The following is a 24,772-nucleotide window of genomic DNA, read 5'->3' as shown; positions in this document are numbered from 1 at the left end:
TCTGTCTATAAAACGCATTAAACACGTATCATGTATATCATGTATTGATTTCAGACTTTCAGACTTTCAAGGACAGTGCAGCAGCAGGGTTGATGGAGTGTAATAGGGCATTTATGAGATAAGGCAATGGGGATGTCAAATATGAAATAGTTTTGTGCTGTAATGTTATGGATTTTTTTTGTAAGAGGGGAGCTCTACATTTAGAAAATTCCCATGTATATCTCAGAGAGAGTAGGTAGATAAAAAAATAAAAAAGTCAAATAAAAAAGCACAGTGGGAGTAACTGCTGAGGATCACGCTGGTAAGGGCATGGGAGAGAGAGAGGTGGGAAGAGGGAGAAAGACGAAAGGAATGGGGGAGAAGGTTGTGTGAGTGGGTAGTCAGGGCACTATGTCTCAGCGTCAGCCCATTACATTTATCTCTTTGAGGTGGAGGCTGAGGCTGCTGGAGCCCCAACCCAGAGCGGAAGCTGAGGCTGCTAAATGTCCCCCAACCCACGCAGAGTTCTGTCTCTGTCCTGCTCAGAATGGCCATGTGTTTATCTGTAGGGGCCTGGCTCCTCAAAGCAGCCCGGCTAATGACACTTCAATGGCCTTCTCTATCAAACTATCATTGGCTTTGTGGAAAGTGCACAATGACACAGGCAGAGTTTCCTTTTCAAGAACCTTCCCTTGCTGTTCCCTCCCACACAGAGGTGACTGCCCCCCAGTCACCAAAATCTAAATAAATAATGAAGAAACTCGCCAAGCCCCCAAATAATCGATGCAGGAATGAAATCAAACCCCACAGTCTTGAAACAAGTGGCACGAGAGCCTTGAGCATCATTTGATTTCATCGACAGAAGCTGGAGGGTAGGTATACGGAGGGAGGGAGCAATTATTGTCTGCACTGTGCCTCAGGTCAATATGGTCTCTCCAGGCTGCATAGCTCTGTTAATGGGAACAGACTTATCAAGAACGTACAAGCCTGATGACCCTGGACTCTGTATTGGGAGCTGAGGGCTGCTGCACACACTCTCCACCTGGATTCAGTTTATAGACTAGCAACTAAATCGTTTGCCTTTGATTCTTCTTGCATGGTGTTAATTCAAACGTGTAGTCTATGATATGATACATGTATATACTGTATATATGATGGATTTTGCTTTTCAGGATGTACTGTACTGTATGCATGCATATACATAACATTTCCTGATTTGACTCGTGTTCAACCTTGAGTAAAAGGTGAAAACTGGATTGGAGAGCACACTGTAGCAGCCCACTATGGACACGGATGGATACATTCAATCTCATGTAGATAGAAGCTTCCATAGCAGTGTAATCCACAGGATGTTGGTGGCGCCTTAATTGGGGAGAACTGGCTCGTGTTAATGACTGGAGCGGAATCAGTGGAAAGGTATAAAATACATCAAACACATGGTTTCCATTTGCTCCGTTGCCGGCCATTATTATGAGCCGTTCTCCCCTCAGCAGCCTCCACTGGTGTAATCCTATGGGGACATACAGAAACGAAGGTAACGGTGTAAAATGACACAATGATGCGATGCTGTGAAACTGCTCATGCTAATCTCACAGCATTCTTTATTCTCCTATCTAACAGGGCCAGGAGGGTGGAGAAAGCATCCACCTCTCATCTCATATGGCATATTGAATGTCCCATGTTTTATTGACATGTTTAGAGAGATCATGGAAGTGTGATTAGAAAGGGCAAAGTCAAGTTATTCACCTGAATACAAAATATCCACAATGGCAACTTAGCAAGTACTGTGAAATTCAAGCTAGCTACAACAGCATAAAAAGTAAATAATGTAGCATCTAATGGGCCACAAACAACCGTTGAGCTGACTTATATACTGTAAACTGCACATAGAGCACCAAGCATGATCTAAATCCTAAAACAACAGTGGTAATTTGGATGGGTGTCTCGGAACTGGTCACGCACACAATGAGTATCCATCAGGAGTGGGCAGGGGGACACTTAACGGTCCACTTGGCCAGTTGGGTGGCAGGAACAGCAGTAATAAAGGCAGTTAGCCATGAGGAAGAGCCGTTAAAATGTAAATACAGGAGTTTAAAGAGCGGTCTTCACAATAGCTGCAGGGCAGTAAAAAGCATTCAGCACTTGAACATGCAGCTTCCTCTTCCTTCCTGTTACTATTAGACACAGTTTACTGTGCTTCCTGCACCATTCACACACACACACCACACCCATGTGCACACATGCACACACACACATACAGTTGAAGTCGGAGGTTTACATACACCTTAGCCAAATACATTTAAACAATTTTTCACAATTCCTGACATTTAATCCTAGTACAAATTCCCTGTCTTAGGTCGGTTAGGATCACCACTTTATTTTAACAATGTGAAATGTAAGAATAATAGTAGAGAGAATGATTTATTTCAGCTTTTATTTATTTCATCACATTCCCAGTGGATCAGAAGTTTACATACACTCAATTAGTATTTGGTAGCATTGCCTTTAAAATGTTTAACTTGGGTCAAACGTTTCGGGTAGCCTTCTACAAGCTTCCCACAATAAGTTGGGTGAATTTTGGCCCATTCCTCCTGACAGAGCTGGTGTAACTGAGTCAGGTTTGTAGGCCTCCTTGCTCGCACACGCTTTTTCAGTTCTGCCCACAAAATGTCTATAGGATTGAGGTCAGGGCTTTGTGATGGCCCCTCCAATACCTTGACTTTGTTGTCCTTAAGCCATTTTGCCACAACTTTGGAAGTATGCTTGGGGTCATTGTCCATTTGGAAGACCCATTTGCGACCAAGCTTTAACTTCCTGACTGATGTCTTGAGATGTTGCTTCAATATATCCACATAATTTTCCTTCCTTATGATGCCATCTATTTTGTGAAGTGCACCAGTCCCTCCTGCAGCAAAGCACCCCCACAGCATGAGGCTGCCACCCCTGTGCTTCACGGTTGGGATGGTGTTCTTCGGCTTGCAAGCGTTCACCTTTTTCCTCCAAGCCTTCCCATTTTTCCTCCAAACATAACGATGGTCATTATGGCCAAACAATTATATTTTTGTTTCATCAGACCAGAGGACATATCTCCAAAAAGTAAGATCTTTGTCCCCATGTGCAGTTACAAACCGTAGTCTGGCTTTTTAATGGCGGTTTTGGAGCAGTGGCTTCTTCCTTGCTGAGCGGCCTTTCAGGTTATGTCGATATTGGACTGGTTTTACTGTGGATATAGATACTTTTGTCCCTGTTTCCTCCAGCATCTTCACAAGGTCCTTTGCTGTTGTTCTGGGATTGATTTGCACTTTTCGCACCAAAGTACGTTAATCTCTAGGAGACAGAACGCGTCTCCTTCCTGAGCGGTATGACGGCTGCGTGGTCCCATGGTGTTTATACTTGCGTACTATTGTTTGTACAGATGAACGTGGTACCTTCAGGTGTTTGGAAATTGCTCCCAAGGATGAACCAGACTTGTGGAGGTCTACAATTTTTTTTCTGAGGTCTTGGCTGATTTCTTTTGATTTTCCCATGATGTCAAGCAAAGAGGCACTGAGTTTGAAGGTAGGCCTTGAAATACTTCCAAAGGTACACCTCCAATTGACTCAAATTATGTCAATTAGCCTATCAGAAGCTTCTAAAGCTATGACATCATTTCCTGAACTTTTCCAAGCTGTTTAAAGGCACAGTCAACTTAGTGTATGTAAACTTCTGACCCACTGAAATTGTGATACAGTGAATTATATGTGAAATAATCTGTAAACAATTGTTGGAAAAATTACTTGTGTCATGCACAAAGTAGATGTCCTAACCGACTTGCCAAAACTATAGTTTGTTAACAAGAAATTTGTGGAGTGGTTGAAAAACAAGTTTTAATGACTCCAACCTAAGTGTATGTAAACTTCAGACTTCAACTGTACGTGCACAAACACACACACATTCCCACAAACCATGTACATTCTGGGAGATGGGGAGGTGGCTGGCAATGGCGTGATGTGGAGAGAGATGGAGATTATCCAATGGCAATCAGGTGGGACTGCAGGGAGGGAGGGAGGGAGGGAAGGAAGGAGGGGGGGAGGGAGTCCATCAGAACAAATAATGGGGAAGAGACAAACAGAGGTAACAATGGGGAAAGGATACTGTAGGTCACACAGGGGCTAATGTGTCTCAATTACAGATACACCCCACTCCCATACAGACATGCAGATACACACACAGACAGACACTGCCTATGGAGCAGTGACACCTATGGAGATGACAACCACCACCTGCTAAACTCCTCCTGTAATGTTATAACAACATGTGTCACTCTAGATCCTGATTGAAAATGTCCAGCAGAGCAGGTGAGAAATTAGCATGTAGAAACAGTAAAGAATCCCTGATGATGCTTTTCCTGCAGCCCCTAAACATAGATAAAGTAATTGGGATCACTTGGAGGCCTAACACAGACAAATGGTGAAGAGACATTGCAGCACCCACGTCACTGCTAATGCTTCTTTACTGCGGCCTGTCTGGCTGAATACAACAGCAGAGCCGACGTGATGCTAATGATAGTAAATCAGCAGCCAAAACAGATGCCTGCCTCTCTGTTCAGCAACATATGCTGCTTGAGCTTATTCTATGAGTTCTTCCATATGGGTTTGACTTGTTATTGCTCAGGCTGATCCGTCCTCTGTGGTTACACCACTGGCAGGATTATCCTTGAAGTTTGAAATCCTGATTATTTTACTAATGTTTCGCAATGGGGATAATTGCTTGTGGAGAACAACTTGTGAGAGAGATGCAGAGAGATGCTTTCCAGATGGTAACATCATGCTCTCCAGATGTTGTTGACAAGTGTAGAAGCACTTAGTTTTATTGTTCTTCAATCATTTGGGCTCCTGAGTGGTGCAGCGATCTAAGGCACTGCATCTCAGAGCTAGAGGCATCACTACAGACCCTGGTTCGATTCCAGGCTGTATCACAATCGTGATTAGGAGTCCCATAGGGCGGTGCACAATTGGCACAGCATTGGCCGGGGTAGGCCGTCATTGTAAATAAGAATTTGTCCTTAACTGACTTGCCTAGTTAAATAAAGGTTAAATTAAAATGTCCACAGGTGGAGGCCAAGGCTCTGTGATTATCACTGATCCTTTAGCAGAGTCAATCCTCTAAAATAAACATCAATGGGTGATACTTTTTTATGAGTGTGTTTATTCTTCAATCAGATTCAGGAAGTAGAGAGGAAAGGAAAGGACAGGATAAGAGAAGAGAAGAGAAGACAAGAATAGAAGAGAGGAGATGTGATGAGACGACAGACTGGCAAAGCTCAGTTGAGGTGTACGGCAGCCTTGACTCTCCTCTGTCTTTTCCCTGGACCCTTCAGTGAGAATATGACGGAAGAGAAGTAGTGTTGGAAGGAGAGGAGAAGATAGGAGAGCTCAGCCTTGACTCTCTCTCTCTGCCTCTCTCTCTCTGGTCCCTTGACTGCTCACCTTTCTCAATGAACTAGTGAGACATACTGAATTACACAGCCATGAGAATTAGAAAAAGATTGAGTATGTTTCTATAATGGTATTTGAGGAGAACTTGTTGGCCTCTTGACCTGTCCCCAGAGTGAGTTGTGTGATGAGGTAGCGTCCATGCGTGACAGTGCATTAACTCTTGGCTGGGTACCACGGTAACACCATGGTAACTCTGTATAGTACCAATCACACAGGATGGACTGAGGTCCCGATTCACTCTCTCTGGGTCAGACTCTGGAGGGCTATACACAGGGACTGGGAGGTCTTAGTGAGAGTATATGATACCACTATCTCATGGGTACGGCACAGTGTGTGCATGCATTCTGATACTGTAGGTTAGTGGTGTGTAGAGTATCCAACAACACATATGCACAAACAACACCCATTAAAACAAAAGGCAGTGAACCTTACACTCTCTATAGAGTACTAACCTATTAGTACAAAGACTTTTGGCATATTCAAATGAAATTGTCCCCTGTTGATGAATCATTGAATGAGAACATTAGGTTGTGACACTTTACCTTTTAGTTGTCTTGTCAGTCCAATGCCCTGTGGGGCTGAGGGTTATACAGTGATCTCTCTCTATCAGTGAGTAGTGAGGTGGAGTGTTGCCCAGTCTTAGAGGATGTTGTGGTCATCATAGAAATGGATGACTAGAATGGGCATTATGCCGAGTATACCTACACAAGTTGAGTATACCATGCTAGTGATTCTATTTCTATGGTGGTCATCCTGTATTTCCTCCACGTACAATCAGAGGGCTTAATTACAAGCCATCCTCCTGCTGCTGCTGTGGGCCGGGAGAGCCATTCATTATAACGCCAAGATTTCTGCTTTGGATCAAACTTTATTACCTCCCAACACTGACTGCGTTAACTCAGTTAGCACTGAGGAAAGTTGCCTGTGCGATTGAATTAGAGATTGATGGGATGGCTCCCTCCCAGGCCTGGCCAGTTGTCCATGGCTGCATCCCAAATTGAACACTATTCTATATGTAGTGCACTACTTTTGGTCAAAAGTAGTGCCTGCCATTTGGGACGAAGCCCACGTCTAATCCTCTGGTTTGGTTGTAGCCAGGCCTGGCTGGCTGGAGGCTGTCATTTGTCTGTTCTGTCTGTTCCCTCTGGCTCTGTTTGTTAACGACTACAGATGATTACTGTCACTCAGTAACAGACCTGGGTTCAACTGTGTCAGTACCACAAATGGCGGAACACACAAATCTTTACAATAGAGTTTTACCCCAGGGTTAGAAACACCGGTGTGAATCAACTCTCAAGTCACTTATTCAAGAGGGAGAGCTTTGACACTTGACTTGACCAGTTACAAAACACAGAGTAAATATGCTAATCCTTTAGACAGGGAGAGAGGAGATGTAATGGATTGACAGTGACACTCCTATATCTGCATTCCAGACTTGCAGAAAATATTGTAGATGAATATGAGGGCTAATGTTGTCCCATGGGCCGCTTATCTCCTATGACCCACAAGCATATCTGTGACACTCCCAGCCCTGGGAGAGACCAGCCCACAGCTGGAGGCCTGACTGGAACAACTCAGCCACCACAGGCCCAGATAACAGCCACAGAGACTCAGCTACCAGATACAGGATGCTACAGAGTGTGTCTCCATCCTCAGGTGTCTGCTCTCATTCTTGAAAGGAACTTTCTGTTTGGCTGCTGTCCCAATTGGGATTCTATCTGTCTGCTATTGTGCACTGAAACAACTAGGGGCGATACAGTCACGCACATAAAGAACAATATGTTGTTCTCTCCATGACATAAACCTATGTCTTACCTGAACTTACCTTACCTAACCACGTATCTGAGCGCTAGTGTCACAGTAACTGAACAAAGAATGTTCCTCTTCACAATGAGAAATACATTGTTATTTTTACTCCTCTGTCAGAGAAGTGTCTCCTTGCAGTGTTTCCTTGCAAATATTTGGGAGCGGGTGTAAAAAAAAGAATGTATAATAAATCTTTATTTCCCAGCACAGTACTCATTTGTTTGTGTTGCCAGTGCTGTTTGTCAGTGATGAAACTCTGTGACATGAAACATATGCTGTAGGCCCTGAAAATACCAATAAATATTGTTTAATTACAGTTGCAGCCTCATAGCCATACATCAAACCTGTTTTTCTGACGGTGCTTTCCTTTTCCTGTTGTCTACCTTTCCCCTTGCTTTGATTGACAGATGCTTCACATACACAACAGGACAGGTGTTGTGATCCTGCCTACTATTTGCATATCTCTGTTCTTATCACCAATAGAACTGCGACTGGCGTTCTTTGGCAAAAAAGTTAGTGTTGATGGTTGTTAGATCTATATATCTATTTTTATAAAGTAAATTAGTCGTTTGCAGTTTAAGATTAGTTTGTAAATCAATGTGTGTGTGTGTGTTGCATGTGTGAGTATGGTTGTGGTTGTGTTTCAGTCAAGTCATTTCCTATAATTTCCTACCATAAAGCTCCATAATGAAAGCAGAAGGGGTGGCAGTGGGGAATACGGGTGTCTCTTGGAAATTGCTTTTCATCGCTCGCATGCGGAACCTATTTCCATTTCCGTCTCCTTCTCCAGGCAGGCAGATGATAGTTATGGGCGACCTCTTCTCTCCCCCGTGGTCTGAAGGAGATGGAGGAGAGTGTTCCTGACGGCCCACCGTCACATTAAAGATACAGGCATGTCGGACCATGCTGTCTGAGTCTGACTATGAAGGGAATTAAACAGGGACTGTGGAGACGACAGGAGGGTTCTCATCTCATATGCCAATCTACAGTGCCTTCCATGAACATGTCTAGGTGCTACTGGGGGGCCACATACAGAGACAAGGGTGATGTGTATATCATATAACATGGGTGATGTGTATATCATATAACATGGGAAAATGTACTAATCTCAATTGCAGGGAGTGAGGAAAAGTTTAAAAGAAAATGTGTTGTAGATATGCCTACTGATCCAAGAGAGAATCACCTGTTTTTATCCAAATCTATATTCCTCTATAAACATATCTCAATGTGCTCAGGAAGATAAATATTCAGGTATGAAGATGAAACTTTATTGCTTGCAGCTACAGATGTAGGATCTTCATTTGACCAGTATTGTCGAAGCAAAATAATCCTGCAGCAACAGGATTTGAACATTTAGTCCATAATGTTGCTTAATCAGTGGTTAGGCTATTAGCTGGATAAACGTAGGCTACATGAAAAGTGCAATTCTGTTAATATACCTGTGTGTTAGTGAAGGTTTTCAGAGAATGTATGTAAATCACAAAGCTTCTCAGCAACAAAAGAGTGATCAAATTAAAATCCTACACATATAGGATGTGGTATGGTGCATTTCAGGTAGTCAAATGGGACTGTAGCTAGGAGTGGAACGTAGTGGGGTAGTGGGGTATAAAACAGCAGGGAGGGACCACATCTTAATGTGATGAGCTGTGCTATAGCAGCAGTCTGCACAAGCCATGATGATAATTAAGCACAGTGTGCCTCTGGGAAATTATGCTAATGATTGTTTCTTCTTGAATCACGTCAGTTCCTATAAACATTTGGCTGGAGGTGATCACGCAACCAAGAACACACACCCACGTGCGCACACACACACACACCAAAAACACTGGCTGTAAATGATTCAGAAAGCTGTGAAAGAGAAAGTAGTAGTAGTTGTGACTCTAATGTGGGAAGGGAAGAGAGATAAATATGTTTTTAGGCCAAGGCTCTTTAGAGGGAAAACAATAGCATTTGGTTGCGTTGTCAACTAATGTGAATTCAACGGAAAATCGACAAAAAAATGAACGATGTCATTGGTATTAGGTTAAAAGTTGGGTGAAAAAGAGACAAAATTCCCTTATGTTGATGACTTTTTGCAAATCCAATCAGTTTTCCACGTTGATTCAACATCATCACATTGAGAGAGATGGGAGAGAGAGTGGGAATGAGAATGGATGGAGAGAAAGACAAGGAAAGAAAGAAAGAAAGAGAAAAAGATAGAAAGAGGAGAGTCAGAGGAGTGGTGACTTAGAAAGCAGATGAGAGGACGGTACTAGAATTCTGATTCAATGAGACCGCGCAAAACAAATATTCACTAAAAGGATCAAAAAGATTAAATACGATTTCAGAGGAAAAAATCAATTTGTCCTGCTGTTTAAGCAGCACAAAGAGGTTACACAGAGAACTGAAGCGTGCTCGGAATGGATAAAATATGTTTTTAACTGGATGAAATTGCATGTCTAAGACGGTATGAAATAGGTTGGTAAAAAGGGTGATCACACAGGTGATTCTATGGATTGTTGCTCTCTCTCTCTCTCTCTCTATCTCTCTCACTCTCTCTCTCTCTCTCTCTGAAATGGGAAAAAACCTGTTGACCATAGGAGGCAAAAGAGTAAGAGAGATAGAGAGGGGTAAAAGAAAGAGAGAAATAAATGAATAGAGGAGAAAAGAGAGGGCATGAAAGAGAGAGAGAGAACACATGAAAATAAATTGAGAGGAAAGAGATTAGAAGGGCTATAAAATTGCCCAGTAGAATCACTACCCATCTACAGAGTGGGCATGGCAATCTGGGGCACAACAGCAGTGGTCAATCAGAGAGCAGAGAACCATGGACTAATAGCCCTGTGTTATCACCATGATTAGTTCAGCTTGTGTGTCGTCAAGACAACTATGACACAGATGTCAGACTTGTACCAGTGCCTCTTCGACCTCATGAACAAATGAGAAAGAAGGAGGGAGAAAGAAAGAAAAAAAAGAGAGATTGGATTAAATTAAGGAAGGAAGAAATAAAGAAAGAAAGTAAATAAGAAAGAAAGAAAGAAGATTACAATATCATTACCATATCTTCCAGGAAGCCTCCAGGACAATAAGGATGATGGTGTAGCGGGCTTATAGACTCACTCACTGGTCTATATAAATATTCAAGGCTTATATAACTATAGCTATAACTGACAAGAGGACAAAGGAACTATTGTTTATTACTCAAGCAGCTCTTCATACATGTATGACAACAACCATATACAGTACATTCGGAAAGTATTCAGACCCCTTCCCTTTTTCCACATTTTGTTACGTTACAGCCTTATTCTAAAGTTGATTAAATACATTTTTCCCCTCATCAATCTACACACAATACCCCATAATGACAAAGTGAAAACAGGTTTTTAGAAATTATTGCACATTTATTAAAAATAAAAAACTGAAATAGCTTATTCACATAAGTATTCAGACCCTTTGCTATGAGACTCGAAATTGAGATCAGGTGCATCCTGTTTCCATTGATCATCCTTGAGATGTTTCTACAACTTGATTTGGAAAGACACACACATGTCTATATAAGGAATACAGTTGACAGTGCATGTCAGAGCAAAAACCAAGCCATGAGGTCGAAGGAATTGTCCGTAGAGCTCTGAGACAGGATTGTGTCGAGGCACAGATCTGGGGAAGGGTACTAAAAAATGTCTGCAGCATTGAAGGTCCCCAAGAACACAGTGGCCTCCATCATTCTTAAATGGAAGAAGTTTGGAACCACCAAGACTCTTCCTAGAGCTGGCCGCCTGGCCAAACTGAGCAATCGGGGGAGAAGGGACTTGATCAGGGAGGTGACCAAGAACCCGATGGTCACTCTGACAGAGCTCCAGAGTTCCTCTGTGGAGATGGGAGAACCTTCCAGAAGGACAACCATCTATGCAGCACTCCACCAATCAGGCCTTTATGGTAGAGTGGCCAGACGGAAGCCACTCCTCAGTAAAAGGCACATGACAGCCCGCTTGGAGTTTGCCAAAAGGCACCTAAAGGACTCTCAGACCATGAGAAACAAGATTCTCTGATCTGATGAAACCAAGATTGAACTCTTTGGCCTGAATGCCAAGCGTCACGTCTGGAGGAAACATGGCACCATCCCTACGGTGAAGCATGGTGATGGCAGCATCATGCTGTGGGGATGTTTTTCAGCGGCAGGGACTGGGAGACTAGTCAGGATCAAGGGAAAGATTAACGGAGCAAAGTACAGAGAGATCCTTGATGAAAACCTGCTCCAGAGCGCTCAGGACCTCAGACTGGGGCGAAGGTTCACCTTCCAACAGGACAACGACCCTAAGCACACAGCCAAGACAACGCAGGAGTGGCTTTGGAACAAGTCTCTGAATGTCCATGAGTGGCCCAACCAGAGCCCGGACATGAACCTGATCGAAAATCTCTGGAGAGACCTGAAAATAGCTGTGCAGCGACACTCCCCATCCAACCTGACAGAGCTTGAGAGGATCTGCAGAGAAGAATGGGAGAAACTCCCCAAGCTTGTAGCGTCATACCCAAGAAGACTCAAGGCTGTAATTACTGCCAAAGATGCTTCAACAAAGTACTGAGTAAAGGGTCTAAGTACTTCTGTAAATGTGGTATTTCCGTTTTTTTCTAAAAACCTGTTTTTGCTTTGTCATTATGGGGTATTGTGTGTAGATTGATGAGGGGAAAAAACATTTAAATCAATTTTAGAATAAGGATGTAACGTAACAAAATGTGGAAAAAGTCAAGTAGTCTGAATACTTTCCGAATGCACTGTATCATGTGAAAACAAAACTTAACCTATAGCCTATAAATGAAAGACACAAAGAAAGGACAAATAATTACAATCTTTCAGTGTACAACGTGCATGCTTGTACTGCACTTCCAATGAAGAAGTTTATGGAATCTCTGTCTTAGTCATGTGACTCATGTTCTACCGAAGACACGTGAATCTTTGTCTTAGTCATGTCCTACCGAAGACACGTGAATCTCTGTCTTAGTCATGTCCTACCGAAGACACGTGAATCTCTGTCTAAGTCATGTCCTACCGAAGACACGTGAATCTCTGTCTTAGTCATGTCCTACCGAAGACACGTGAATCTCTGTCTTAGTCATGTCCTACCGAAGACACGTGAATCTCTGTCTTAGTCATGTCCTACCGAAGACACGTGAATCTCTGTCTTAGTCATATGACTCTTTTTGTCTTTGAATACTTTCAGTGCTATTCCCTGTTGGCACAATGGAACTGGTATACAGTATACATTCTTGATAGCAAAAATTATGTTTTCAACTAGACTTTCGGTCTTATTCACTGGCTCAATTTAAAACATTATGAAACAGCTCTATAGAAAAGGTGGGATTTAGAATCAGTAATAACATCAGGAATTCCAGTATTCCATCCCATCCTGTATTATGGTGTGAAGAACAAAGCAGCTGTTTCCTATTGGCTGCTCTCAGCAGCAGAAGGAGACAAAAGAGGAAGATCAAGAAAGGCACCTGAGCACAGTAACTACTTGTGAGCTCCCATTAATCAGTCTGCTGCAAGAAGTGTGTGTGTGTGTTTGTTTGTGTGTGTGTGTGTGCGTCTGTATGTGTGTGTGTGTGTGTGTGTGTTTGTGTGTCTGCCTGCATGTGTGTGTGTGAAGGTATGTAGCATCCAGGGTGTAGCCCTAGCTGGGGGCAGCGTAATGAATTCCTCCAGGAGACAGGGGGCCCCACTGCGCTGCTGTAATGAAGCTTGGACCCAAGGTGACTCCTGATCTGCTGGCATTAAAGTGAAATAAAACCATTACCTTCAGTCTTCACCTCACCACAACACCTAGAGAGGTGCCTGGAGCTGGTGGAGGGGGGAAGGGGGGCTGGAAGGGGGGCTGGAGGGGGGGCCTAGGGTGGTGGAGGGAGGTTTGATAAGGGGGAGGAAGGGGGGCTAGAGGGGGGACCTGGGGGTGGTGGAGTGGGGGTTTGATAAGGGGGTGGAGTTGAGGGGGCTGGTGCTGTAACATTAGGGGGCTAGACTGGACCCTACAAATCTCCCTCACTCACTACGGCAGTGGAAACAGATCACTCAAGACTGCAGCACTGGGAATGACCTGGGAGGGCCTGAAAGCATGCTCTCTTTTCACAGCCATGGCATTCTAAAACAGGGGTTTTGGTGATGGGATGACTGTGGAAGCTATATGTGGGAGATCAGCGCTGCCATATAATCATCTCTATTACTTTAGTATCCATGGTGTGTGTGTGTGTGTGTGTGTGTGTGTGTGTGTGTGTGTGTGTGTGTGTGTGTGTGTGTGTGTGTGTGTGTGTGTGTGTGTGTGTGTGTGTGTGTGTGTGTGTGTGTGTGTGTGTGTGTGTGTGTGTGTGTGTGTGTGTGTGTGTGTGTGTGTGTGTGTGTGTGTGTGTGTGGGGACACAGCTTAGATTTGATCATTTCCCATCATCTCCTCTCTCCTTGAGGATCCTCCTAAAATGAGTGATTTGTCACAAGGAGAGAAAAACACCCCTCCAGCCCAGGGAGATGAGGTCAGAGAGGTGAGGTGGGTGGATGGATGGGGGGATAAGGGGGTAACAGGGGGGTGATGGTGAGGAACAAACAGAAAAAAACACCTTCCATTTCCTAGAGAACGAGGCGAGCCCAAAGGAGTGTTTGCCCAGCAGTCAATGTCAATGTTCCACATTCTTAGAAAAAAGGGTTCCAAAAGAGTTCTTCAGCTGTCCCCACAGAATAACCCTTTTGGTTCCAGGTAGAACCCTTTTTGGTTCCAGGTAGAACTCTTTTGGGTTCCATGAAGAACCCTCTGTGTAAAGAGTTCTCATAGACCTCAAAATGGTTCTACCTGGAACCAAAAGGGTTATCTTTTTTGGGGGGGGCGGTAGGTAGCCTAGCGGTTAAGAGCATTGGCCCAATAACGGAAAGGTCGCTGGTTCGAATCCCTGAGCCAACTAGGTGACAAAATCTGTCGATGTGCCTTTGAGCAAATCTGTTGAGGTGCCTAATTGCTCCTGTTAGTCACTCTGGATGAGAGTATCTGCTAAATGACTAAACTGTTCTACCTGGAACCAAAAAGGGTTATTCTATGGGGACAGCCGAAGAATCCTTTTAGGTTCTAGATAATTCAATGATTAGATAGATGTTCTTCTTCTTTGTTTTTATGTTTTATTATCTCACTGCAATACTGTGTTCAACAGTGTTGGATCTTTCCTAGCCATCTTGTCTCAAGAGGACCACAATAGAAAAAGTCCCAGACTTTGTGTGTTATCCTCCATGATTTTACTCATGTGCATGTTTGGCTTTTTTAAGTTTTATGTGTGCTTGTTTTTTTTTAAATGGTCCAATTAATAAACTAAATTAAAAAGAGAAGAAAAAAAATGTAAGAGTGCAGGCTGGATGTATCTGACTGTGTCCTGGCATAAATTGGTGAATATACATTGTTAGTTTTCCCTGTTTATGGTGGGAGCACAAACAGCTGTGCTCTCACTGGCCCATGCCCCACTCTGGCCTGGCTTGTGGTGCGGCGCAGAGCGGAGTGGCTAGCTACCAGGGGACTCACTATTAAGAGCTAAGTATCAGCAGAGAGGGAGGGGGGGTCTTGAGCAGTAACATTAGGGGGCTAGACTGAACCCTAAAATAAAATCTCACGGCCTCCCGAGTGGCGCAGCGGTCTAAGGCAGTGCTAGAGGCATCACTACAGACCCAGGTTTGATACCGGGCTGTATCACAACCGGCTGGGATCGAGAGTCCCATAGGGCGGCGCACAAATGGCCCAGTGTCGTCCGGGTTAGGGGACGGTTTGGCCTGGGGGGCTTTACTTGGCTCATCGTGCTCTAGCGACTCCTTGTTATGGGCCGGGTGCCTGCAGGATGACCTCGGTCTTTAGCTGAATGGTGTTTCTTCCGACACATTGGTGCGGCTGGCTTCCGGGTTAAGCGGGCAGGTGTTAAGAAGCGCAGTTAGGCGGGTCATGTTTCGGAGGATGCATGACTCGACCTTCGCCTCCCGAGCCCGTTGGGGGGTAAAAATAAATAAATATATAAAAACGAACAACTCACTGACAGCCACGCTGCAGACACTGCATGCACAAAACACACTTGTGGACCCCAGGAAGAATAGCTGTAGCTTATGCACAGCTAATGGGGATCCAAATAAACTAAACTAAGCTAAACATACAGACACACACACTGCTATGGAAACCAGAGAAGTGGGGATTTTTGAGGAGATTTGATGTTTCCTCTCTGTCATGTTCCGGATGAGGACTTTAAAATCCCCTTGGGATCCAAACAGGCTCTTTACATAAAAGGTGTTTAGTCCCAGGGTCCTTAGCGTAGTGATGAGCTTTGAGGGCACTATGGTGTTGAACGCTGAGCTGTAGTCAATGAATAGCATTCTCACGTAGGTGTTCCTTTTGTCCAGGTGGGAAAGGGCAGTGTGGAGTGCAATAGAGATTGCATCATCTGTGGATCTGTTGGGGCAGTATGCAAATTGGAGTGGGTCTAGGGTTTCTGGGATAATGGTGTTGATGTGAGCCATGACCAGCCTTTCAAAGCACTTCATGGCTACTGACGTGAGTGCTACAGGTCGGTAGTCATTTAGGCAGGTTACCTTAGTGTTCTTGGGCACAGGGACTATGGTGGTCTGCTTGAAACATGTTGGTATTACAGACTCAGTCAGGGACAGGTTGAAAATGTCAGTGAAGACACTTGCCAGTTGGTCAGCGCATGCTCGAAGTACATGTCCTGGTAATCCGTCTGGCCCTGCGGCCTTGTGAATGTTGATCTGTTTAAAGGTCTTACTCACATTGGCTACGGAGAGCGTGATCACACATTCGTCCAGAATAGCTGATGCTCTCATGCATGCTTCAGTGTTGCTTGCCTCGAAGCGAGCATAGAAGTAATTTAGCTTGTCTTGTAGGCTTGTGTCACTGGGCAGCTCGCGGCTGAGCATGGTGACACACACCCACACACACACACCTGGGTCTAATGACAGCTCTTAAGGGCTGCCTATGCTAATGGAGTCTCAAGGGACTCCACCCTCCCGCCTTCACCATCTCCTGTCATTGGACAAACAGGTCGATGAGAACCCTGCCATGGCGACAGACACCTGGTCGTCCGTGGCAACAATAGAACATTAAAGAGACCAACCCCCCCCCTCCCCCCCATTCCTCCCCACCCCTCATTACACCCTCCCCTCCAGAAGTTGAGCCCGGAAAAATGAATCTTCCTTTGTGGTGGAAGGAGAGACGGATGTGGGGAGTGTAAAGGGATTTTTTTAATGAGCCCCCCTGGAACAAAGACCTAGGCTACGGCTCCTTTCCTTTCCTTTTCTTTCCTTCATGATCACGGACAGGTGAGTGGACTGGATAGGTTACCACCATATGGCTTTCCCCTGCCATGTTCTTTCACATCAGTGATAATGAAGGGGAGGAGAGGAGAGCAAAAGAAATTGCCTTTATTTAACCAGGAAAGTCATTGAGAATGAGAACACATTCTCTTTTACAATAACGTCCTGACCAAGAGAGAGCGATGAAAGAAAGGAAGCTATTGAGGTCTATTGAGACACAAAGGAATGAAATAATCAATTAATCAGAGCAGCCTCATTCCCTGGTAACATCGCCATGGATGAAAGCTATGACCTGTGACCTGTTAGCTGCTGACATAAGGTCAGCTCTGATCAGGTCTAATCTGGTGGTTCTCACACACTGTCTGACCCCTCCTTGGTAACGACCTCTTTGTAACCAGGGACTGGCCCCAATATAGCTATGCCCCCTTCCACCCACACTGACCAACACCCAGGACGGCTGGGGTTGAACTCTGACCTCTGTCCATTCACAGTGGGAAACTGACCCTTTAATGAAACACAGTGATGTATTTAAATGTGTCCCTCCATCTCTTCATCCATTACAGCCACACTGACAGCCTGTGCACAGTGGTTCGACTGAGTTGGGTCCTGAATGAATTCCCTGTTCATTGATTCTGCCTTAATCACTGCAATCACAGTTGTACGGCAGTGGAGACAGATTACTCAAGAACAACAGCACAGGGAATGACCTGGGAAGGCCTGAAAGCATGCTCTCTTTTCACAGCCATGGCATTCTAAAATAGTGGTTTTGGTGATGGGATGACTGTGTGGAAGCTATATGTGGAAGATCAGCGCTGCCATATAATAATCTCTATATCTTTAGTATCCATGGTGTGTGTGTGTGTATGTGTGTGTGTGTGTGTGTGGGGGGGAGACAGCTTAGATTTGATCATTTCCCATCATCTCCTCTCTCCTTGAGGATCCTCCTAAAATGAGTGATTTGTCACAAGGAGAGAAAAACAGCCCTCCAGCCCAGGGAGATGAGGTCAGAGAGGTGAGGTGGGTGAATGGGGGATAAGGGAGGTAATGGTGAGGAACAAACAGAAAAAAATACCCTCCATTTCCTGGAGAACGAGGCGAGCTCAAAGGGGCGTTTGCCCTGCAGTCAATGTCAATGTTCCACACTCTTAGAAAAAAGGGTTCCAAAAGGATTCTTCGGCTGTCCCCATAGGATAACCCTTTTTGGTTCCAGGTAGAACCCTTTTTGGTTCCAGGTAGAACTATTTTGGGTTCCATGAAGAACCCCCTGAGCCAACTACGTGAAAAGATCTGTCGATGTGCCTAATTGCTCCTGTTAGTCACTCTGGATGAGAGTATCTGCTAAATGACTAAACTGTTCTACCTGGAACCAAAAAGGGTTATTCTATGGGGACAGCCGAAGAACCCTTTTAGGTTCTAGATAATGCAATGATTATATAGATGTTCTTCTTCTTTGTTTTTATGTTTTATTATCTCACTGCAATACTGTGTTCAACAGTGTTGGATCTTTCCTAGCCATCTTGTCTCAAGAGGACCACAATAGAAATAAGTCCCAGACTTTATTGTGTGTTATCCTCCATGATTTTACTCATGTGCATGTATGGCTTTTTTTTTTAAATGGTCCAATTAATAAACTAAACTAAACTAAAAAGAGGTGGGAGTACAAACAGCTGTGCTCTCACTGGCCCCTGCCCCACTCTGGCCTGGCTAGTGGTGCAGCGCAGAGCGGAGTGGCTAGCTACCAGGGGACTCACTATTAAGAGCTAAGTATCAGCAGAGAGGGAGGGGGAGGGTGAGGCAGGCAGGGCTAAATTGAGCTGTTATCTCCCTGAGAGCTGTTGCAGGTTTCAGCAGTATACACATGCACACACACACACACACACATCCACTGCCTGTCAATGACAAACAACTAACATACAGTGGGGGAAAAAATTATTTAGTCAGCTACCAATTGTGCAAGTTCTCCCATTTAAGAAGATAAGAGAGGCCTGTAATTTTCATCATAGGTACACGTCATCTATGACAGACAAATTGAGATTTTTTTTCTCCAGAAAATCACATTGTAGGATTTTTTATGAATTTATTTGCAAATTATGGTGGAAAATAAGTATTTGGTCACCTACAAACAAGCAAGATTTCTGGCTCTCACAGACCTGTAACTTCTTCTTTAAGAGGCTCCTCTGTCCTCCACTCGTTACCTGTATTAATGGCACCTGTTTGAACTTGTTATCAGTATAAAAGACACCTGTCCACAACCTCAAACAGTCACACTCCAAACTCCACTATGGCCAAGACCAAAGAGCTGTCAAAGGACACCAGCCTGGGAAGACTGAATCTGCAATAGGTAAGCAGCTTGGTTTGAAGAAATCAACTGTGGGAGCAATTATTAGGAAATGGAAGACATACAAGACCACTGATAATCTCCCTCGATCTGGGGCTCCACGCAAGATCTCACCCCGTGGGGTCAAAATGATCACAAGAACGGTGAGCAAAAATCCCAGAACCACACGGGGGGACCTAGTGAATGACCTGCAGAGAGCTGGGACCAAAGTAACAAAGCCTACCATCAGTAACACACTACGCCGCCAGGGACTCAAATCCTGCAGTGCCAGACATGTCCCCCTGCTTAAGCCAGTACATGTCCAGGCCCGTCTGAAGTTTGCTAGAGTGCATTTGGATGATCCAGAAGAGGATTGGGAGAATGTCAGATGGTCAGATGAAACCAAAATATAACTTTTTGGTAAAAACTCAACTCATCGTGTTTGGAGGACAAAGAATGCTGAGTTGTATCCAAAGAACACCATACCTACTGTGAAGCATGGGGGTGGAAACATCATGCTTTGGGGCTGTTTTTCTGTAAAGGGACCAGGACGACTGATCCGTGTAAAGGAAAGAATGAATGGGGCCATGTATCGTGAGATTTTGAGTGAAAACCTCCTTCCATCAGCAAGGGCATTGAAGATGAAACGTGGCTGGGTCTTTCAGCATGACAATGATCCCAAACACACCGCCCGGGCAACGAAGGAGTGGCTTCGTAAGAAGCATTTCAAGGTCCTGGAGTGGCCTAGCCAGTCTCCAGATCTCAACCCCATAGAAAATCTTTGAGGGAGTTGAAAGTCCGTGTTGCCCAGCGACAGCCCCAAAACATCACTGCTCTAGAGGAGATCTGCATGGAGGAATGGGCCAAAATACCAGCAACAGTGTGTGAAAACCTTGTGAAGACTTACAGAAAACGTTTGAAACGTTTTTTTTCTCATTTTGTCTGTCATAGTTGACGTGTACCTATGATGAAAATTACAGGCCTCTCTCATCTTTTTAAGTGGGAGAACTTGCACAATTGGTGGCTGACTAAATACTTTTTTCCCCCACTGTATACATCTAGACATTTTGGAGGGGTGAAGACACCCTGGGTGAGTGTACACAGCAAACAAAGACTAAGATGTATGGCAGATCTCCATTACCATGCCCTCAGCATCTCCTCACCAAATTGATTCCTCCACTACAAATCATCCCTGTACCATTTCTAACTCCCTCTCCCCCACCCTCCACACCCCACACACCCCAGCCCATCTTCCTCCTCTGCACGGCTGCTGAAGCTAGCTATCACCAGCATACACAAACAGAGCCCAGGCAGGCCGGCCAGTCCCCTGTGCCAAATTACCATGATAATTGCAGTGTTTATCTGAACAACACAATGGCTGGTTAACATCTTCAGGGGCCAATCTATCAGAGGATTATCACTAAGCAACAGTGGGCCTTGTCGTTTGAATTCCTCCTGACTGCCCCCCTCCACCCCTCCATCCACTCCCCTCCATACTCCCATCCCCTCCCCTCCACCGCTTAGTCCCATCTCCCCTCCTCCCCTCCATCCCCTCCATCCTGCCATCCCCACCCTTCCACCCCTCCACCCCTCCATCCTGCCATCCCCTCCATCCTGCCATCCCCACCCCTCCATCCGGCCATTTTCACCTAGTCGGCTCGGGGTTTGAACCATTTATGGTTTATGGTTCGACCAAACACCATAGTACATAATCTACGTCAGATTACAACATCTCACTTTCAGTTATTAAAACAATCTGCAAAGTATCACTATTTTTTAAACAAGCAATCGAAAGCTGGTTGCAATTTCAGTTTAATCCACCAGAAAATACAGAACAAAGATGAGAACAAATATTATGGTTAAACTCAAATACACTAATTGATAAAAAACATGATTTTAAAAACAAAAACAAAAAAACTGTATAATCTTTGTAAATTATATCATAAATACGACTGGTGGAGTTGTCACACATGCAGTTAACAAAAATATATGGATATGTCTGCTCTATCCAAAATTACAACCAACTAATGGAGGAGGCATGTGGAAAGGGGAGAAGATAAGCGACTTGTCTGTTGGCCCTGCATTAAAGACCAAAATTGGCTAAAGAAAGTTGTGATAAATAAAAAAGTATACCAGTTTCATTTAAGGACCCCAAAATGGACAGCTGTGCCATACAGGTTGCAAAATAGTTGGGAGGAGATTTTCGATGTACAGATTCCATGGCACATGGTTTATGAACTGATACACAAAACAACGCCGGATTCAACACTTAAGAGTTTTTCTATTTAAATTATTATGCAAAATTCTTGCAACCAATAGAATGTTATATATATGGGGGATACAACCATCCCAGCTCTGCAGATCTTTCTGCGAAGAGACAGAATCATTAGATCACTTGTTTTGGTACTGTCACGATCGTTTTGAAAAGAAGCGGGCCAAGGCGCAGCGTGAGATGCGTACATATTTATTTATTTGTACACCACAGCGAACAAAACAACAAACGATACGTGAAGTCCTCCGGTACAAACACAAATCAAAAGGAACAAGATCCCACAAACACTGTGGGAAAACTGGCTGCTTAAGTATGGTTCCCAATCAGAGACAACAAGCAACAGCTGATACCCGTTGCCTCTGATTGAGAACCACACTGGCCAACATAGAAATACAATACTAGACCGAACACAATTGAAAACTCACACCCTGGCTCAACATACTAGAGTCCCCAGAGCCAGGGCGTGACAGTACCCCCCCCCCAAAGGCGCGGACTCCGGCCGCGCCAACCAAACACCACAGGGGAGGGACCGGGTGGGCACTCCGCCTTGGCGGCGGATCCGGCTCCGGGCCTGATCCCCACTCCCTCTCCAACCCCCCAAAGTACCCCTGGTCCGGTCTGGCCCCGCTGGCCGGAGCTGGACTGCACACTGGTGGAGCGGATTGCTCTAGCTCCGGCGTAAAGCAGCTGACCGGTGCAGGACCAGGCACCGGTGGAACAGGCACAGGCCATGCCGGACTGACGACGCACACCACTGGCTTGGTGTGGGGAGCAGGAACGGGCCGGACCGGGCTGGCGACGCTCACCATAGGCTTGATGCGGGGAGCAGGAGCGGGCCGGACCGGGCTGGCGACGCGCACCATTGGCCTGGTGCGGGGAGCAGGAACAGGCCGGGCGGGGCTGGCGACGCGCACCATAGGCTTGGTGCGGGGAGCAGGAACAGGCCGGGCCGGGCTGGCGACGCGCACCATTGGCTTGGTGCGGGGAGCAGGAACAGGCCGGGCCGGCGACACGCACCATTGGCTTGGTGCGGGGAGCAGGAACAGGCCGGGCCGGGCTGGCGACGCGCACCATTGGCTTGGTGCGGGGAGCAGGAACAGGCCGGGCCGGGCTGGCGACGCGCACCATTGGCTTGGTGCGGGGAGCAGGAGCGGGCCGGACCGGGCTGACGAAGCGCACCACTGACTTGGTGCAGAGAGCAGGAATGGACCGGACTGGGCTGGCGACGCGCACCACAGGCTCGGCGCAAGGGACAGGAACAGACCGGACCATACTGGGGACACACACCACTGGCCCTACGCAGGGATCAGGAACGGGCCGGACCGGACTGGTAACACACCCCAGTACCTCTCGCCGTGCCTCTACACCTTCCTTCCCCTTTTTGACCAGTGGCCCCCGTAACCTGGCGGCCTCCTCTGCCAACCCGCTGGGCCGCTCTATCGCGGTCTCCTGCTGCCCCGTCGTCCACGGCGTGAGCCCCCCCCTAAAAATTCTGGGCTTCTCTCCTACCCGTGGACCAGGTCTCCATATCTCCCGCCAGCCTTTCGCCCTTCTGCTTCCAAGTCAAGCCCCTCTCTTCTTCACACGGCTCGACCCAGTCGAGGAGGCGAAGGAGATCCGCTAGAGATCTCCCTGGCGATGGCTCCTGGACACGCTGCTTGGTCCAGTCTTGGTGGGATCTTCTGTCACGATCGTCGAAGGAGGAGGACCAAGGCGCAGCGTTGAAGGTGAACATGCTTTTTTAAATTAGAATGATAACACGAACAAAACAACAAACGATACGTGAAGTCCTCCGGTACAAACACAAATCAAAAGGAACAAGATCCCACAAACACTGTGGGAAAACTGGCTGCTTAAGTATGGTTCCCAATCAGAGACAACAAGCAACAGCTGATACCCGTTGCCTCTGATTGAGAACCACACTGGCCAACATAGAAATACAATACTAGACCGAACACAATTGAAAACTCACACCCTGGCTCAACATACTAGAGTCCCCAGAGCCAGGGCGTGACAGGTACGGCCCATATATAGCTTGTTTTTGGTCGCAGGTTCAGGAATGGTTGAAAAATTGCAACATTTACTCAGAGCTAACTCCACAAATAGTACTGCTGGGTGATTTGAAAAGTCATAGTCAATCGATTCATAATATAATAATACTCTTAGCAAAGGTGTTTATCTTTAATTTACAATCTGTAGAAACTATGAGAATAGAAAGGTTCAGAACTTTTGTGAAACATCACAGCACAGTGGAAAACTATATGGCAGCTAGAAATCAAAACTGGATGGTCTTCAGAGATTGATGGGAGGGGTTGACGGTAGCTGAAGGCTGGGACTAAAAACAAACAAAGATAACTAATTTAAAATATACTGTCCATGAAATGTATGTAGTATAAATAAGCTGGAAGTGGAAGCATAAGTATTGTTGTCTGTTAGTTTACTCCAATTAGGGGAGGGGTGGTAGGGTTAGGGGAAAATAATAAAGAAGGAAAATATATATTTAAAAAAATTGATATTTTAAATAATATATATATTTTAAAAATGTATATATGGGGGATTGAAAATGATGCAGACGATAACAATGAAGCCACAATCTATATGCAATATTAATGCCGATCTACCCCCTAAGAGAAAAATAACATTATAGGGGAGAGGAGTAGAGACTTCCACCAGTGCTTCCTCTCTTCACCTTAATGCAGACACTCAGAGAGCACTGTGCAGCATGTAATGATTGTCACGGGGTGCTGAAGGTGGGTGTGGTGCATGAATCAAGCGCAGGACGCAGAAGCTCAGTCCAAAAGACTTTAGTGCAATGTTCACGTAGAAAATAAGCACAATAAGCCCGAAGGCGAAATAACGGCGCACACAGGCGTCAAACAAACGGCGCACTAATATGTGCGAAAAACCTCTCCAAAACACTGGAGGGAAGTACGTAGCTCCAACACGAAACAGAAGAGCAATCACACACAAAGACAACCACACACAACGAGAACTAAATAGGACACTAACGAGGACTAACAAGACACAGGTGTACAACATCAAGACAAAACCAAACGAACATGAAACATAGATCGGTGGCAGCTAGTACTCCGGGGACGACGACCGCCGAAGCCTGCCCGAAACAGGAGGAGGAGCAGCCTCGGCCGAAACCGTGACAGTACCCCCCCCTTGACGCGCGGCTCTAGCCATGCGCCGACCCCGGCCTCGGGGACGACCAGGAGGACACGGAGCAGGGCGCGCGGGATGGTCCCGGTGGAACTCCGACAGGAGAGATGGGTCTAGGATGTCCCTCCGCGGCACCCAGCACCGCTCCTCCGGGCCGTACCCCTCCCACTCCACGAGATACTGGAGACCCCCCATCCGGCGTCTTGAGTCCAAGATGGACCGAACGGTGTACGCCGGAGCCCCCTCGATGTCCAGTGGGGCGGAGGAGTCTCCCTATCTCATTGTCCTGGAGTGGACCAGCTACCACCGGCCTGAGAAGAGACACATGGAGCGGGGGGTTAATATTCTTATACTCAACAGGTAGATGTAACCTATAACACACCTCGTTCAATCTTCTCAGGACTTTAAAGGGCCCCACAAACCGCCGACCCAGCTTCCGGCAGG

The 24,772-nt window shown here is 45.7% G+C and overlaps 1 protein-coding gene across 1 annotated transcript in view; it reads right to left on the bottom strand.

Moving 5' to 3' along the window:
* Window positions 1–24,772, bottom strand: part of LOC121578884 (transmembrane protein 211) — a 169,462-nt gene that overhangs the window by 3,874 nt on the left and 140,816 nt on the right. The gene's annotated exons all lie outside the window — the stretch shown is intronic.

This window comes from Coregonus clupeaformis, chromosome 13 (assembly GCF_020615455.1).
Source record: "Coregonus clupeaformis isolate EN_2021a chromosome 13, ASM2061545v1, whole genome shotgun sequence".
Taxonomy (NCBI): Eukaryota; Metazoa; Chordata; class Actinopteri; order Salmoniformes; family Salmonidae; genus Coregonus; species Coregonus clupeaformis.
The sequence above is the reverse complement of the archived record's forward strand: the minus strand, read 5'-3'. Positions and strand labels throughout refer to the sequence as shown.